This window comes from Dermacentor andersoni, chromosome 1 (genome assembly GCF_023375885.2).
Source record: "Dermacentor andersoni chromosome 1, qqDerAnde1_hic_scaffold, whole genome shotgun sequence".
Lineage (NCBI taxonomy): Eukaryota > Metazoa > Arthropoda > Arachnida > Ixodida > Ixodidae > Dermacentor > Dermacentor andersoni.
Genome location: NC_092814.1, coordinates 217,069,022 through 217,088,734, shown reverse-complemented (window position 1 = coordinate 217,088,734; position 19,713 = coordinate 217,069,022). Strand labels below are relative to the sequence as shown.

Here is a 19,713-nt window from a genome sequence, read left to right as displayed (position 1 = left end):
GCAAGGGCACGTGCCTTCTCCTAGTCGATTGCGTGGTCGCTTGAAGCGGCATGCTCAGCCAATGCACTGGATTTCACATTTTATTTTCTCGCGTCATAACTGTGCTGTTTAACACGCCTTTCAAAGTCACCAGTTTCCCCAATATACAAGTAATCACAATCCGCGCATTGGACAACGTACACAACACCTGGGAATTTCTTTTCTTCTTTCCTTCTCAATTTACTTCGGTCGGAGTAGTGCCCCGGGTTTCGTCTACCTTTCCCCCTATGTATATTCGTGCAACTATCTCCTTATTTTGAACCTTTTCTATTATTATTTCTTTTTGAGTCAGTAGTGCTGTTTCTCTGGATTGATTCTTTCGAAAACCGTGTAGAAAATCAAGGAGAAGGTTATGTTAATTAAAAAATGATACTAACCTACGATGAATTAATTTCTGTATACATCTTGAGTATACCGGCACTATTATTATAGGGCGATAGTTATTAACCGAGTTTTTGTCCCCACCTTTAAAGACCGGGATCACTCGAGCAGTTTGTTATGCCTTCGGAAATACAGCGGCAGAGAATATCAGATGGTAAATGTGCGTAATAACTAGACATATGAAATGAAGAACACGTTTAATTGGCGACATCTGGAGGCCACTTGCATCTACTGACTTGTTATCTTTTATAGCGTTCACGCACGACAAATCTTCTGCGCAGTTAGTGGGAGCAAAGAAAAGTAATGTTGGACTGTTGGTTCCTTTCAAGAATTCAATGTAATTTTAGTCACTATTTATCTCACTCTGAGAAGCCTGTTGAAAAATAGAGTTGGTAAAGGCCTCAGCCAAGTAAGGACCGGACATTCGCTCTCCCTCATGATGAAAGTTATCGAAAGCATTAGGAATATTTGGTTGCAATAAGGAACTAAATTTCCGCCAAATAACATCCGATCGTTGTTCAGTCGGACTCCAAAATACATTTGTAAAGTAAGCATATCAGACCATCTTTAGTTTTGATGCAAGATTATTTCTGAACTTTTCGAATTGGCGAAACAAGTTTTTGTCTCTTGATTTTACGAATTGTACCAACAAGCTTTTCTTGTGCTTAATCATATGGAGCAACTCAGATCTCATCCAGGGTTTCTGCGCCCTTGGTGGCGCGGTCACTTTTCTTTTTTTTTTATTGGAAAGTGCGTGTCATAGATGGTCTTGAATGGATGGATGGAAAAACTTTATTGAGGTCCAAGATGGTCTTGAATGCAGTAATAATATTATAGTGAGCAGTATCACTGCTGTCTGCCTCAAAAACGTGGTTCCAAGTCCGTTGACTGATAGCACAGCGAAAGCATTTAATATTGTTATTATAAATTACTCGCCTCATTTTTTAATAACATGCCCAGACTTATCAACTAAAATGAAGATTCCAAGATGATCATAAATGCCGTTGTAAACAACGTCTGCGGCTAATATAATAATGTCAACATTTGTAATGAATACGTCTAATAAAGATGTATTTTCTAACTGCACTTGCGGCGGCTTTCTTATTATTGCCGTGGACACTCTAGTGCCATCGACAGTATGGTGACGGCATGACGTGGCGGTATTTGCTGCCCTTGTGCAGCAGTAAGGCGAGGTATCTGACATATTGCTCATAATGAATAATAGTACTTCGCGCGCTTCCTACAGCGCTCGTGTGCGCTACTCACGGAGATCGCAAGGAACGAAGCCAACCAATGCATCATGGTCAGTGTATCAGACGCACCACACATGCGCCTCGTGGGTATTGAACGCGAAAACTGGTCCATATGCAAACTAGTGCGCTGTTTATAACTGGAACTTTAGAAAATTATTCAGGCGGCTGCACTGTAAACACAAATGAGCCCATATGGGCGTTTTAACAGTTGATATGCCATTTTTCCCCCCTAGCTTAAAATGAGTACTCCCACGAGAAGAAGTAAAATAAGCTAGAACCATTATTGTACCCCCGACCCCATTTGAAGGGGCATTGCGGTTGTAAAAGGGGGGTTTTCAAGGAATAACGGTGGCATAGGGGAAATTGAGACGAGCCAAACAGAGAAAAGAATAACTCAGCCATGACCAACAAGGCAGTCAGCCGCAGCGACAATTTCAGTAGGATTATTTCTGCAGTCAGATTCGAAATATCCCGCGCAATGTGTGTCGGCGCTGTTTTTCTGTTCGGAGTAGCCGCGCCTTGGTGCTGCAGAGGACGCCGAAGTCGGAACTACGCGCGGAGGAACACCAGCCTTCGGAGCGCGCGCGCGCGCGTTGAAGGCTGCGGTCGAGCAGCCATTTGCCAGCGACGGGACATTCTTCTACCGTGGTTGATGTTTCTGACTGCTTTGAACCCCCAAGACTCCACGGTAAGTGACTTTGAACGATTATTACATGTTCTATGAGTGTGCATGTGTTATAAGTGAGGAGACGCGCTGATATGACTTATTGAAGGTCTCGATACAACATGGCGCGACAGTTGGGCCGTCCAGAACCATTTTGCACGATCACTGTGTTTCTTCGAGCTTTGTCGTAATCGAGGCGACTTGAGTGCTCAGAGTCAAGCGAGTGTACTTAAAAATTAGGATTTTATATAATGAGGGACTTTGCCGCGTCTTTAATTGGGCGGATGTGAGCATTCGACATGATCCCCGAAGCGCAAGCCACTACCATAATAGTTACGTGCAGTGCGAGGTGAGCTAAGCTTCGCCGCCTAACCGCGGCCTGAAAATGTGGCGGCTCGTTAAGGGTTTACTGCGGTGCGCGTGTGTGAGTGTTTGTACAGCGATCATTTGAGCGAGAACCGGCGGCGCTTCTTTGTGCGCGGTATCTGCTAGCTGGCGCGTACGTGGCGCCAATCCCCTAGCTCGTGCGATTGTGTGCAGTAGGTCGCCCACTTAGCGCGCATTGTGCAGATTTGCATGTACGCTCAGTACGCTCCTTTCTATCGTCTGTGTCTCTTCGCGCCCACGTCGTTGATTGTGCAGGCAGTGCGCGACTGCGGCACGTAGCATGTAGAGCCTGCGCCCGTCGACTTTGATCTACGGGCGTGAAATGTCGGCGGCGCGTTTGTGGTATTAAAAGCGTGTGGTGAGCTTCCGACGGCACTACGGGTCAACGCCGCATGAGCTGCCGGTCAGAGTATAAGAACCTCTTTATTGTTAGCGTACTGCTTGGCGGTAACAGGTGTCCTGCTTGGGTTCAGATTACTGGATATGCCGTCACTTGAACCTCGGCGGCCGGAGCAGGTGAGTACCAGTGGCGCCGGCACCTTGGCGGGCAGAAAACGGTGCCCGTGCCGTGACGAGATATATCAATTTACGCGATAGCATTGCCGGTGATAGGTCATACGGGCGCGTCGCTCCATGCCTGTGTTCTTTGCTGAGGCCGCCACTACGCCTGCGGTGCACTTACTACGCTATATCTACATAGTCGATGCTTGTGCAATGTTGTTATTCAACAGCTGCAGCTGTGCTCTGGATACCTGAACTTGTTTAATGTTTAATTACTTTGCTGCTGTGCCATTGCGTATTGAGTACAGATATATAGTATTCAATTCTAGGTGCCAAATTCACACAAAGAAGTTGCGCTTTTCAACTCAGGATCATATCACACATCACAGCGTCATCCTATATTGCACGAGTATTAATAACAAAATTTCTGTTGCTGGTGAGAAAAAAAAAAGGCAGACCGATCAACCTGTAACCTGTATCTGTGAGAAAAATGTGCTTCAAGTCCGCCATTGTCTATAAAAAAAGTACTACCTTGGTATTCAATGTCAGTAACACTCATAAGTTATGCATCCTTTTGTGTGAAATAATTCGTCTTAGAAGCCATTCATTGTAAGGGATCAGTAAACATCTCATAGCTTAAGTAGTGCATATGTGCATGAGTTGGGCAAAGGTATTGGTTTGTAAAGAGCAAAGCCATTAAGATATAAAATATTGGCAAGCTTAGTTTAACAATAAGCTGACGAATATACAAAACCTAATGTAGCAGCAGATGTTCTCCAAGATAAGCTTGTGACCAGCTTTTTTGTGTTCTGTGTGATCATTGTAGTGTCAAATTTTTCAATTTTATTTCAGGACTGCGGCTGCGGTCGTTTCATTGCCAACTGTGAGGATGAAGCAGCTTCATGGCCGGAGATCGGGCGCCTCCCATCAGTTTCCCTTTTCAGCAATAGAGGCCTTGGTATGCTCTTACCTAGAGTTTGCTTTTTTACCCTGTATGTTTTGAGTGCAATGGCTAGTTTAGCGGCATTACTTAGAGTGATTGGTGTGACACCTGTTCCATAGGAGGTATGCAGGTTATCCCACGTAACTTTAGCAAACTTTTAAAAATATGAATATGGCACCTAGCTGCACAGAACCTATGTAATGTTGTTTCCTGTCTCTTGGAAATACTTGGATTTGCTGCATTTTGCCTAATTACCTAATTAGTCTTAATCAATTAATCAACTTCTCAAATGTAATTAGATAAAAAGTCTCAATTATAAAATTGTAGAGCATCGTGAAAATTTCCCAGTACAGCTATCTGTGGCTCAATATGTGCTACATTATGTGTTTTTAGAGCATGAAAGAAGCCTGAGAATCTCGCAAAGTGCCTTGAGTATTTTTCTGTGTGACAGTGCCTGTGTTGTGTTCTTCCTTCAGTCCTCGTCTTTTGCGCTGTACTAACAGTCGACCTCGAGTGGCCATTCCCGTGGCAGTCTTGCATGTATTGAGTGCTTGCCCTGTATAGGCATGTGTGTTTCCAGTAAGAAAAAAATACTGAAGGAGCCCAACGTGATGTATTTCAGGACAAGTGTATGGTGTAAATTACTATGTGACAATAAAATAAACTGAAACAAGACTTCACAGTAGAGGTATGCAGGTGTGTGCATCAGCATAATGACGAAAACCTCATGCAAGTTTAGAAAAATATTCATTAAGTTAGTTTCTGTCATTCTTCTCTGTCACATTATTATTGCAAAAATGTGCTCTCTAGTATTGCACGATTAAAAACACAGTTCAAATACATCATTTGCTGGAACCTTGACATTCATAGCAACATAGAGAGGAATGGTTAAAAATTTGCTTTGCTTCTCTGAGCTTCATTTTAGGTCCTTCTCATGTTTGCTAAGCTTCTTAAACTATCATAGACCCCTTCCAGGGTTTACAGGCAGCTTGAGCACATTGTGCCAGATTGTGGAGAAGCTGCAGAGGTCGCAGTGTGTATAGTGGTGTCCGGTAAATGCAAGTTTATTGCAAGATGCATTATGCCCAGTACCAATTATATTAAGTTATAATTTTAGCAAAAATCTCTGTTTTCGAGATATATATCAATGTGTATCCAAAGAACTGCACTTTTTAAAAGAGTTGCTCATTCTCTGTCTACTGTTTGGTGTTGTTAAATGCATGTATGTTGGACAGCATAGTGCTTGGCCTTCAGCTGAAGGTAGTAGTGTAGGTAGTAGTGTAGAAAGTGGTAGCAGTAGTAGCTTTATGCATGTGCATAAAGCTGCAGTAAGCCAAATGTGAAAAGATAAGGGCTAATATGATAAAGCCATGTAGCAATATTTACGGAAGCAAACTGTTTGATGCAATGCCTAGGAAAGTAAGCAAAAATATAAGAATGTGCTTATATGATAAACAGTACCTATGTTTCAGGCGCATGGCCTTCTACCGCCATATTCCATAACAGTTCATTATTTAACACTTTAAAACTACTTGCCCTGTTTATGTCTAACTGCTCTAAATTCGAAAATTTTCATTGATTGCACTATGAAGGTTTTGGCCGTGGCTTAAGTTACTGCCAGAATTAAATATATAGTTCTGGCCGTCCTATGTGTGATAACAAAAAGCCATTTTGGAATCAGGTGACTGTTATGCAGTATGCTAAGTGTGCGTATTAGAATAGCCACTTATATTTTCATTGTAACCATGTATAAAGTATGTATGTACACATCTCGAAGCCATAGACTGTGTACTCTTAATTGGAGGTGTTATTGTGTGGAGTAGGTTTTTTTGTAAGCATTGTCTAGAATTTGCATACATTAAGGTGTAGTGAAGCCAAGCGAAAAATATTGACAAAATGGCTAAAGTACATTCTTAAGAGTATTAAGCGAACTTAGATGACTTTACAGCATGTAGTAAAACAAGAATGGGAACTGAAGTGCTTAATTTTTGTTCATTATTACCATATGGCACCAACATGCAAGGAAGACAAAAGAGGAAGAGAAGTGAAGTGCACTAAAGGGCAACTCGCTCCTGATGGGAGCTGCATTCACATCTACATGATGCATGCAATCTTTGAGTTATAGCAGCAGCTAACCACCTGTTCACTTTGTTGCACATTTGTATTTTTTACATACTAAGTCTGGCCCTGGAAGTGTTAAGCAGTGCCACTTGTGGCATTGGTGCTGCATGCAAGACATCCTTCTAACCACAGGTGTTATGTATTATGTAAACCTAAGTTCTTTTAAATTCATGTAACCCACAAAAGTTCCATTTGAAAGGATGTGCCATATTTGCCACCACTGCCATGAGTAGCATTGGCTGACAGTCACAGGGCGAGACATTAACCTTGCTCAGCTATTATGCAAAACTATTTTACATACAAATGTGGTAATTAGTATACATGCCGAAAGCCTCACAGAATAAAATTTTTTATTCGCATCTTACAACGATTGTTATTTTGCTTTAACTCAGGAGGCCTTTCTACCTGCGTTTCATCCTGTGGCTGGACCACTCCAACGATCTCGGCAGAATGGTTACACAGGTGTGTTCTTTTGTGATTCTCAGTACTTATATTTTCTAGTTTACGTTCAATGTAAATGCACAGATCAAATGAAAAACAGGTTAAAAGATAAGCTCACAGGCACTCTATCCAAATGTTTGTTAGGAAGGAAAATCTTTTTTACAAGTTGTCGTTATAGCAACACAAGAGAGTGTGCACATCACACCACCAGTACCTAGCAAGCAACAGCATTATACCTTAGAAGAAGCCAAAACATCAGGCGAAAACCTGCACTAAACTAGGGACTGTATTAAGACCTTTTCGAGGCTTAAACTACTTCTTGGGTTACTCTGTCTAATTGCTTGAACTGAACTGACGTGTCCTGCAAAACAGTTTGCATTCGCATTTGATACAATTTGCAGCAAAATATGAACAAAGGGCTGCAATACTCTAAGGGCCTACTATTGAAGTTGCAACCAGTCTCCCCAGTGTACTGCAGCCTCAGGAACATGAAATGTGGTACACTGTACCACATGCACACACAACAAATTTTAATCCATGGGCATCTGTACACTGTGCTTGTGCAGGACTGCGCAACTGGCTGTTTATTCGTGACTGAAACAGCTACGTACATCAAGACTGTATTGGAAAGCCACCATTTTTTTCAGTCAGTGTAACAGTCCATAAACATGAATTTCCATGAGCATTTTGTCTGCCACACTTTTCTTTGTCGTTTTTTTTTTTGCACTCCAGCTTTGATGGCTGCAAGACACATCAGGCTGGCTGAAGAGACAGTGGTAGCCTAGTAGGTGGCCTCACAAAGTTGTTATTTTGATTTTTAAGAGCCGACTTGCTTTGGACAATGCTGAATAACGCATCAAATGGCACGGGATTATTGACAAGGTTAGAATGACTTTGAAAGAAGTTTAAGGCTTCTTTTTAACTCTGATCTGTCTGCTGAGACCAAATCATGTCAGCTTTTAATGAAGCAGTTTTCAGGTTGGAAAGCTGCAAGGCTGTGTGGGTACTCAAACACCATCATTGCTTCATATAGCTGAAGTTGCTGTGACATCAAGGCAGAAGCAAATGACATGGCAAAGGAAAAGTTGGTCGACAAAGGACTCATTGGCAATTATGTAGGTTCAAGGGCTATTGCACTGAGTAAGAAAATGTGTTCCTGATACAGTGTGAACAGTGTTAATGCTGAAGAACAAACTGGCACCATCTCCCCAGTCCTACACAAGCACGTGCATAGAAAGGGATGCCTGTTGGCCTTGAGGGCCACCACTGGAGGGATCACCTGCTATCGCTATGACATAGAATGTGACATCAGATGACTATAGTTCACACCTTTGCTGCAGCTCGCTGGCTGGGCAATTGAAGCCTTGATTGTAAGGATGAAAAGTTTCAATCACAAGGTGGCAATTTAGTTGCCAACTCTTACAGCATGGTTCACTACTCAGTGCTGCAGTGCTGGACGTGTTTGACCAAGCCTGGTGCGAGTTCTCATGAGTACCCATGTTCATGCTGCCGCTAGATACTTAGTTGATAAAGTCACTGAAAATGAAATTTGGTCATCGAAAGAGTCATGAAAACGATGCACACAAGGCTTGTAGCGTGCTTACTTGGTATGACCTCAGTCAAGACACCCTGTGTAGAGATGCTGGCAAAAGTGCAGCAGAAGTGTGGATTGAGGAGACAAAAATATAAGCTGTTCAAGTTCCACATATAACAAACTGATAATAAATCGTCGTTCAGCAAGAACTCCGGCAAAAGGGGCAAGCCGCACTCCCCAGAACGAATGCTATAAAAACAGTACTGTTATTGCAGCAAGATTGCCTATAGCTCTTTTGATAGCTGGTAGCTGGTAGCTACTTGATGGTAGCACTTGATAGCTGGTATCACACAATGTTTTCTATGCCACGGAAATATTCCAGCACGTGGGGGCCACAATTCTCCTAGAGGCCAATACAGACACAAGTTGCCAGCAAGCATGGACTAAAGATTTTTCCGTTTGCATTGATGTAGTCTACCACATTTTGTTTTCTTGGGTGCACAGTCACACTAGGGTAACAATTTTCTGCCTGAATATTCATCGCAGGGAGCACTGCAGCCAGCTAAAGCGAGTTTTTTGTTCACACCTTGCCACAGATGCGGCAAGATGTAGACTTGACCCATTTTTCTAGGCACATTTGTTAAGTTCAAGAAAGAACACAGAGTAGCTTAAGAACTTTATTCCTTCTAGATTTAAGGCGTGGGGCCAGGTATTAACCATTGTTTTAAGAATTTTACCAAACCGGGAAAGATTCTTTCTTGAAAGTCTTCTCATATCAGCTTGATACAGTCCCTGGCTTAGTATGGGTGCATGTGCTGTGGTTTTGTTTTAGTCTGTTTAAAAGGTCGTTTTCCTTTTGAGTGTTCCAGTCGCAAAGAAATCACAAATATATTTTGATTTCAGGAACCCTTGTGACATTACACAATTCCTTTACATGTTGCAACCAAGCTTATTTTTCAAACACATGCCTTTCTTTCAGCATGAAAAAAACATCTTAGATGAAACTAGGCAAAAATGGCTGCTTATGCATTTGTACGATATTCCAACTGAGAGGGGTGAAAAGTAATAAAATGTTCTACTTTCATAATTTTTCTACCATGTGTACAACATTTCTTAATAGGCATGAAGCAAATTCACTTTTATCACTAGCCTATTACAGAAACAAAAAATGACAAACTGAGCTTTTAAGGGGGCCCTCAGAAGGGCCCAGTTCGTGCGTCTTCTTTTCTAGCGCCATGGCTGTGAGTGCAGCTGAGCACATCTGCAGCCTGCACACCCTGTTCTAGAGGTGATCTGCTGCGTGTGGAAAGACTAGACGTGCTGATATGGCGTGGTACTGTGTGCACAGTCTTCCCACGTGTTTAGTACACGGGGTTGCATAATCTAGTTTCAGAGATGTATTGAAGTTTGAGACAGACAAAGCATTCGCCTCCACTGCCAGCACTTTTCATGATAGTGTCATTCCACTGTGTGTGGCAGTATCAAAGAGGACAGGGTGGATGCGAAAGCAAGGCTGGGTTTGCTTCATGCTACCTATGTGAAGGTATCGTTAACACACCATGAAACCATATCTTTGGTCGCTGACTCTCAAATTCAAAATTTTTTTCTCACTCAGATTTGTGTTTTCTGACTGCAGCCCTTTCCGTGGGAAAACAATCCATTTGCAAATGTACTTATTTGACTAAACGGGCGAATCTGAGTACAACAAACCAAATTGCTGATTTTAGTGCATTCGTTATGTTGGGGTTCCTTTGTATATGACTCCAGAAAAAGCCGACCATTGTCTGCTCACACTCCGCCGCGCCCACCCATATAGGAATAAACTTAATTTTGGTTGGCCACGATGCTTATCGGTGTAGTAGCTGTCGTGTGTCCACCCATACACATTTTGTTGGCTTCCCGAAAACCTCAAAGAACAGCTGTATTTTGCTTATGTGCATTCACTAATCAAATAAGTACATGTTTGCTAGAATCCCCATAATATTGAGTCAGCTGGTCTGCTTGAAAATGTTCAAAATATGGCAGTTAGATTTGTAATAGGAAGTCATACTAAAAGGCTTTGTATTACTGAGAGTAAGGGTAAGCTGCAATGGCAGGATTTAAAAGACTGGGAAATCTCTTCAGTTAAAATTATTTCAAGCATATACTGTTCCAAACATCTAGAGATAGAGAAATTCATATCAGGCTATCATCATACCTCACAAGAAAGAGATTACACTAAAAAGGTTTATTAATTTCCTTTTACTTATAGGTGATGCCTCACATTGTTTTTTCCTTGGACCAAAGGGACTGCAAGGTTTTTCAGCCTGCAATTGTTTGCATAGTTTTCAAAGATAATTCCCTCCCTGCTTTGTGTGCTTGATTTGAATGTAAGTTACATTACACAGAATGTATACCCCCCCTGCAATGCCAGTACAGGCGAAGCAGGTACTAAATGAATAACCACGAAAAAATTTTGGAGCGAGCAAAAATGGCATGTGCAATAGATATGCGTAGATGTCCCGTTGGTGTTGCTGTCAAACAAGAAATTGGGATATCGAGGAACTGAGCAAAGTAACTACATGTGTGCTTGCCAAACTATAGCTGTCATTTACACCTTGATTGTGACTTAGCTACCAAAAGAAGTTTTTTTGTCTTGTTCTTTTTCTGTTAAAATGTACTTTTTTCTTTGTCTACTTTCGTTTGGGTTTTTGTAGCTATATCGTGCACATGGGACCAATAATGCCGTGTGGAAGTTAGTGGTTGTTGGTATTTCTCACTGCCTGTCGTTTGTTCAATGTGTGTACTAAAGTCAATAGAGCACCAACCAGTATAAACCAGTGTGTTGAATTTGTTTTCTTGTTTTAGTACAAATGATCTGACTGGTTATGTGCCCAAATAAACAATTAGATTATAAAAAAGTTCATCAGAACATGTCATGCATTTTACTTATAATTACCCTATTTCAACTGCAGAACCCACATATTAAGGCATGTAGATTTAAGTAGAACAAGCCTTTTTGCAATCCTTAGTTCTGAATAGGTGAGAGCAGTGCTAAGGACACAAAGTGAGTCCACATGGATAAATGGCATGGTGCACTGTGCACTGACTAATAATTGATGTGTTTTCGCAACAGACAAGCAAATAAATATCCAGTAATGCCTTGTCAATGGCACGAAAGCACATAAAGAGGCAGGGGGTGGTCAGATACAAATGTGCCGTGGTTTCAGGTTTGTTAACAAGCATACCACTTTTCTGTAACTTCAGAGAAAAGGTGCTGCGCTGACACATTAATTTTTTTTTTCTTGTTGTTATTTTGTGGGATTTGATTAGTTTCTGGGTTAATGGTTGCTGCTTTCACTAACATGTTGCACTTATGAAATTTGGGCTGTCATCTGCACTGTTTACAGTGTATGTACTCTTATGGTCACATTATAGTGGTGCTTAATCGTCAAGGCTCTCATTCAAATATAAGCTTGTCTGGTCTACATATGCTGTCCTTCATGCCAAAGGAAAAAGATATACTATGTTTGTGTCAGAAGGAAAGAAACTGAGACTGGTGTCTATTATTGCACATAAATTTATGCTTAGTTGCGTTAACATTTTTGCATAATTTCAACAACTTATTTAGTGCATTTCTGTAACATTCACACTCTTTCTTATCCACTTAGGTGTAAGGAATAAAGGCAAAAAAGTAAAGCATTGCAGTGGATTTAACTTAATGCTCTTGATTCTTCTTACCTTCTTGATAGCTTTTCTATTTGGAAGAGCATATGTACAAAAGCATGTTTTGACCAAATAGGCTGCTGTTTGGGAGGCTTTGCAAGCACCACTATAACGTGACAAAAGCAGTGTGTGGCCATTTGGTTATATAAATTCTGGTGTAATGACACCACAAAAAGTAAACAAAGATATGTACGCACATGACACAAGCACCGGATCTCACTTCAAGCTTTAAAATAAGGAAACAGGCAATATTTAATAACAGGTGGAGACATGATGTGATGATATCTGTTAAAAGAAATTCTTTATGCAGTGCAACTAATGGATCACTGATACATTCGTCATTCTTTTTAAATATTGCAAGCCACAATTACCTTGCATGTTGTCAGGTCGTAATACCCGGCTACAACGCAAGTATTGTGGAACACAGGACCGCAGTCACATTCTTTGCAGTATTTAACATTGTCTGATGGAGGATTGTTTCACACGGATGACTCATACTCCCTCAATTTCCCTGATTTCGCATTAATAGAGCATCCCATCTGTCCAATGTAGGCACGGCCTTATCATGGCAGCAGACTACACAACGCTTGCGGCCTAGCTCACTAGATGCATATTGTGCTTCAACCACAACCAAGCTTTTCATTTTTTTGGCTTCTGCCTTTTATTACAGCACAAAACTCTCCTAACAAGGGTCTGAGAAAACAATGATTTGCACAACTAAATTAGGCATGAATATGGAATATAATGAATGAGATGAAGTAAAAAAGTGGTTGCAGTTGTTTCGTATGCATTTGTAATTTTCATCGGTAATTGTGTAGCTGGTCTCTACGGGCAAAAATTTTTTTTTCTGTATGAAACGTGATGAGAGATTTGCTCTGATGAGAAAAAAAGACAAGCCAGGAAAACAAATTAATTTGTTGCGTGCAGCACAATTTGCAGGCGGTGCACTGTGCAACGGAGGTTATGTACAGTCAGCCATTCCCATCCAGTCATGCTTGCATTGCATACACACATTGTATTAATTTGAGATTGCGGCTAATGAAGTTTGTGTGGAATAACTCTCATTCGCACATAGTGATGCACTGCAAAATAGATTGGTTCGTTCCTGTGTTCACCAAAACTCGTAGCCAGAAATTATGAGCAGATGTACATAAGATAATTAAGCTTTGGCAGATTAGCACGAAAAGGACAAATGCATCAGTCATTCTCAGTTACATTGCACAAAGAATTTGTTTTTGAATTAATGACATCACTTCCTGTCACTATGTGTTGTATATGATGTCTGTTTTCTTATTAAAGCGAGAGTTGAGGTTAGGCACTTGTGTCCTGCATGTCTTTGTCTTCGTTTGCTTCTGTGGTGCCATTACACCAGAATAAGTCCATGACAGGAGCTGCCAGTCTATGCAGTTATACTACATTGGGCTCAGTACGCCTGGCGGCCTGAATGTGACGAGTGCGAAGTAGCAGTAAGAACTTCAGAAGGGTAGAATTTTGTGTCGGTGGCGCATATTACAGTATGGTGAAGCGCTATAGATGGAACAGTGTGAGGCGAGACAGATGGGAAAGTGCTACAGACAACTGTGAATGTTTACTGGAAAGTTTCGCTGCAGCGGGACAATGCATGCGTTATCCTGGTGCAGCAAAATTTGCCAATGTTCATAGTTGTCAGTAGCACTTCCCCATCTACATTACACTTCACCGTGCACTAGTAGCAGTAACAACAGCAACCAACTGACCCAAGCAATAATGAAAGCCCACAGAATTGCCAAATTGTAGGAGAAATGTTTCAGTGTAACACATGTTTTGTTAACTGACAAGCAAATGGCATACATGTCTGCGAACCGATGATCAGACGCATTTTTCATGCACATACATTATTTTGTACAACTGCTTCCTGCTTTGGTTTTTTATGGCTTTCAGGAAGCATTCCAAAGTGCTTAACTGTTTGTCTGTTCTAGAATTGAATCTGTTCTCAGCCAGCACTATGTGGCATTACTGCATAAGCCCTTACTTCGTCAGTGTCCTTCGCACTGTTCCCAACTAAATATGAATAACCAAATAACCATGTTTTTAAATTTTCAGATTATGAAGAAAATACTCTTAATATGTATTTCATTAGAAAAATTTTCTCAATTTTAGGAAGAAGTCTGGCTGGCCCCAAGCCTGGTGCAAAATGAAGAAATGGCACTCCACATCAATTCATGTTTACTTGTCGTCATAACCAGTCTGTTAGCTTAATTTTTGGTTCTTCCTATTGAATTCTCAAGAAAGGTACCAACTCTGTCATTCATTGAAAACAAATTTTTGCACTTGGGGATGCAGCCATGCACAAAGCCTTTGAGCTCATTAATATCTTTATTCTTTAAAGAAAGTGCAGCTCCTGCGTGGAGCATTAGGTTGAATGAGACGAGGGTAAATGAAAAGATGGCGAAATTAGTCGTCAACAGTTGTCCAACAAAGGAAGTCTCAAGCTGGAGGCAACATCTTTGCAAGAGAACCAAATGGCTCCAGCCTGAGACATTCGTTGTTCAACCTGGCAAGTCTCCTTCTCGAAATATTTCCTCTAGCCTGAGACCTATATCCATTCCACCACCCTTGACCGACAATACACCTATACATTTGGCAACCCATGGAAAGGTAGCAAATTCACATTCAAGGAAAGGGAATGTAGTGTGCACCCTGGAAGGTAGCATGAACAGTATTTTATTTACTTAATGAAATGCAGATTTGCTATCCAATTACTTTATTTTGATCCCCGTTTTATAATTGGACAGCATGGTTCCTCAGAGAGAATAATAATTCGAAGCTCACACAATTTTGCTCCTTTATGTCTGTTAAATCTGTCCTGGTTGCTACACTATCAGCCCTGTCTGCAATTGCATAGCAGTGTTTTTAGCATGCATCCGAATTCAAAAGAATAGTTAGGCTTCTACCTCAGAAACCCGCCGTGGTTGCTCAGTGGCTATGGTGTTGGGCTGCTGAGCACGAGGTCGCGGGATCGAATCCCGGCCACGGCGGCCGCATTTCGATGGGGGCGAAATGCGAAAACACCCGTGTACTTAGATTTAGGTGCACGTTAAAGAACCCCAGGTGGTCGAAATTTCCGGAGTCCTCCACTACGGCGTGCCTCATAATCAGAGAGTGGTTTTGGTACGTAAAACCCCATAATATATATATTCTACCTCAGAATGTTTGCTACTGTGTTGCAGCTCGAATTCTATGTCTAGGTGGTCACTGTGATGCCATGTGCTATTAAATAAGACCAATATGCTATTTGAAGGGCAATTAAATGCAATCTCAAATGACCTCAGCTCGGGGAATGACAAAATTGGAGGTCAATGTGATAAGGAGGATTTGATTTCTGAAAACAAGGCACTTAAACGGGAGAAAGCATGACTAATTTCGTCTAAAGATGCTGCTATTGGATATGATCAGGGAAGGTACTTGTTTGTGGCTGCATTTGCAACATGTTACATTGCTGGCTTTATATATTGCACTGGGTACAGTGAAATGTTGCTGCTTGCACAATATTCAACTAAACATGGTAGCCATGCTAATGTGTCCATGCAGAACACAACTCATCCACTATTATGGACTACAGTGGAATCTCGATAAACGAAAATCGCTTCGAAACTGCCGCTTAAATAGGATACCATCCTGATAATTGGTTGGCTCTCTGCAATGTCTCTCAGTAAATATAATGCCTGGTAAATGGAACCAATTTCCCTGGCACCTTGAGGCTCCATTTAAAGAGCACCCACTGTAAAAATATAGGGGGGATTGTGTTTGGAACTTTCGTAAATGTAGTTTTAAACAAAACCGCATTTCAGTGGGAGCGAAATGCAAAAGCACCCGTGTACTTAGGTGCATGTTAAAGAACCCCAGGTTGTCCAAATTAATTCCGGGTTACTCACTATGGCATGTGTCATAATCAGAAGGTGGGTTCTGGTTCGTAAAATACAATAATTTTTAATAGCTTGCTCAGAAATCCAGCACTAAATTATGTAGCTTGTTTGTGTGATGAGTCTCAATTTCTTAATTTAGTACTTTGACATTTATCATATTTGTGTGCTAGTCCATGCAAAATACCACTGATCGGCCTCATTATACCAGCCACTGTTAATTAGGAATGGCTTAGTCAAGCAACTTAAACTTACAGCACAAACACCTAAGACGAACCACAAAAGGAAGATACGACACACACTGGTGCTAACAACTTTATTTCTTCGTCGTCAATGCAATATAAACCCTAGGCCACACTACCGCGCAGGCACTCGGATTACATTACAGAGATCTGCCAAATTATCACATACGCAAGCGTAGGAAGTCAAATTCAGATGGATGCAGGGACAAAGATATCTTACTAATGCAATTATCGCCCTGCCTTTCTTGTGGTAGGGCTCTAAGGCAAGCCACACATGCTCATTCTTGCTTTTGCCAAGAATCGACGTCCCATCAAGTTGTGCCTCACAATTGTTGCAAGAGTTTATATGCGCACCAAGGTGCGCTCCTCTATTTACATTTTTGTTTACTTGTTGCGCATGTTCCCTGAGTCGCTCATTGACGCAATGCCCTATCTAGCCAAGCTATGTCTTACCACATGAGAGTGAATGGTATAAACCACGCCGACCGTGCACAACACGTATGAAGCATCATGCCGAATTTGGCATCCTCCTCTGTCCTCTCCGCAGGTGCGGGAGCATAGCTTTAAAAGCTTGTTCGGTGCAGAAAACGCCTGCAAGCAATTTTCTTGAGTTGATAGATGACCTTATGTGTTTAAGGGACCGCGCAGGGAACATGCACAAAAAGTAAACGAAAATGTAGATAGAAGAGTGCACATTGTTGCGCATATAAACTCTTGCAAAAATTGTGAGGCACGACTTGATGGGACGTCGATTCTTGGCAAAAGCATGAATGAGCTTGCGCGGCTTGCCTTAGAGGCCTACCACATAAAAAGGCAAAATGATAATTGCATCAGTGACATAGCTTTGTCCCTGCACCCATCTGAATTTGAGTTCCTACGTTTGCATATGTGATAATTTGGGAGATCTCTGTAATGTAATGTGTGCGCCTGTGCAGTTGTGTGGCCGAGGGCATATATATGCATCGACGACGAAGAAATAAAGAAGTTGTCAGTTAGCGCCAGCGTGTGTCATATCTGCCTTTTGCGGTTCATCTTAGGTGTTTGCGCTGTAAGTTTTAAGTTCAGAATTATGTACCAACTAGGATAAATGAAGTTTTACTCTTAGTCAAGCGAGCTCAATATATAGTCTGTGCAAAAGTGTGGAGTGTCAGTACAAAGTAACAGTTCAAACACATGGCTCTGTACTTACAGTTCAGTATGAAAGGAGATAAGATTTCTTAGCATTTCTTTCATTTACTAATTTCATTGTGTTAGGACATGTAGAATACTAGCGACTGGCATGCTTACAATGTACAGTGCTCTTTTTTAAAATCCAGACAATTGTTTTACTGGGGCAGAAATGTGCTTTTTTTTGGGCCCGGAAGTGAACATATATTTCTTACATTTGGTGTAAAATAAATTTTCTTCACTGTCAGTGTGTGTCTCGTGCATTTTTCCTTTCAGCTAGTCGCAACTGCTTTCGAAGGCGTTTGCTGGCCTCGGAGGCACTGCCAAGCTAGGACGACTGTATCAAAGCTTTGCAAAGAGGGGCTCTGTGATCAGCGAAAGGGAAAAAAAATGAAGACGTGCGGTGACGGGTTCACTCGCCATTGGACCACGTGTGCGCGTGACTTGGTCGATTCAGCGGTGGCCCTGTGCCGTCGATTGGACCACGTGTGGCGAGCCCGCGGCGAAATGCTTCGTGGCGGTACGCCGCGCCTATGCAGCAGCAGACGGAACACCGCAGGCCAAGGTGTCGGACGCCGGCGTTCGCTCCGAGCAGGTGCGACGCCTGCTCGGGTGGCAGCTCACGGACGGCCGAGTTCCCTTGAGCCTTGATCGCCGGCGTTCGACATTTCGGCCTGCGGTGTTCCGTCTGGTACTGCGTAAGCGCGTGACCCGCGCCACCATGCATTTCGCTACGAGCTTGCCGCACCTAAACTAAAATTCCTTTAATTCCTTCACAATACTCCCATTGTACCTCCCAGTCAAATAGGGGAGGGGGGGTGAAGTGGGCGTATTACGGTACCCCCGTTGTGTGCCCAATTAATGCCCACTTCAATGGGAGTTTTATCGTACGCCCTTTCAATGGGAGCAAAAAGATGTACAAAAGGGAATGCGCTAGAGGACAAGCAAAAAACGCCCATCTGGGTGTTTTCTTGTTTACAGTGGACGCTTGGCAGTATATTTTTTTCTATGGGGCTTAGAGGAGTTGGACGTTTGTCTAACGCTAAAATACGGCAAAACAAAAAATGTCATGTCAGTGCTCCTTGACGTGATTCCTTCTTTTAATAAAGCATTTACATTTCATAACGTCTTACTTATACAATGGTTGGGACTAAACAGCACTGAACCGACGAAAACACCAGACAGGACGTTCACAGTAAGAGCGCTTTGACGTGAGGGTTTGTAGTCAGCGCTCATCCTGTCTAACTTTTGTCTCGTATTTGCATCTCTTTTGGACTGGTTAGTCAACCATCAGGTCGTACAAACTCGTCTGAAGATCTGTTGTGGTATGCAATATACCAGTTATTCATCGTCTCTCTACAGTAGTTTCTATCCCTGCGCCCGAAAAAAAGCGAAAAGAAAAAGAAAAGCGCTCAACCACGCTTTCGACGAATTGGTTTTTGCTGCTCGAAAAACTGCGTATAGTCGGCGCGAACGCGCGTTCGCCAGTTTGGCTCCAGCATTGCCCTGTTACTTGTCCACCGCGTCACTGAAAAATTCACTGATACATAAATGCACCCCCATATTCGTTAGTTGCAAGTGTCATTGAGAGAATTTCGAATGTAACTGAATTAGATTATAGGCGATCAAGATAGCTGCGCGCCACATGGTAGAGCAGCGGTAAAACTGAAAGAAATGCTCCGAATTTACGTTCATTGCTATTACTGCGTAAAATAAATCGCTGAGAATGGCGTCACATTGCCCACATTAAGGGAGGCAATTGAAATTGGTGTCTGTCTGTCTGTCCGTCCGTCTGTCCGTTTGCCTGTCTGTCCGCCTGTCTGTCTATCCGGCCGACCGTCGATGCAAAAATCCCCAACGGGTACTACAGCATGGCGGGTTCAGAGACTGTTATTTGACAAGCTGGCAGGAAAAAAATACAACACGATGTGAACCTGTTTTGTTCTCACTGTCTCCTGTATACTCTATAAACACTGGATAGTTGAAAAAGGATTGCATCCCGCGATGGTAAATGACCAGTGATTAAACCAAGAAACAAAATCAGTGATGGCTGTAAAATGATATCATAGCTGGTTCCTGCAGTGCAGTCTTTTCCGCCCTTGAAAAATAGTATTGTAAATAGTTACTTCTGGTCTCACCCGTCGCGGTGGCTTAGAGGCTATGGTGTTGCGCTGTTAAGCACGAGGTCACAGGAGCGAATGCCGGTAATGGCGTACGCGTTTCGATGGGGTCAAAATGCAAAAACGCCAGTGGCCCATGTATTGGGGGCACGTTAAAAATCCCCTGTTGTTTAAAATTAATCCGGGGTCCTTCACTACTGCATGCCTCATAAACAGATCGTGGTTTTGGCCCGTAAAACACCAGAATTCAATTGAATTAAATAGTTTCGCTATGAAACACGGGATTAAATCGTGCATTTGAAGTGTGGTGTAT

At 42.1% G+C, this 19,713-nt stretch overlaps 1 long non-coding RNA gene across 1 annotated transcript; it reads left to right on the top strand.

The window, feature by feature from the left end:
* Nucleotides 1-1,849: 1,849 nt before the first annotated feature.
* On the top strand, nucleotides 1,850-14,194 carry LOC129381078 (uncharacterized). Its single transcript, XR_011895718.1, has 4 exons — nucleotides 1,850-2,361; nucleotides 4,078-4,183; nucleotides 6,682-6,751; nucleotides 14,109-14,194. It is a non-coding gene; the product is annotated as an uncharacterized lncRNA (long non-coding RNA).
* The last annotated feature ends 5,519 nt before the right edge of the window (nucleotides 14,195-19,713 follow it).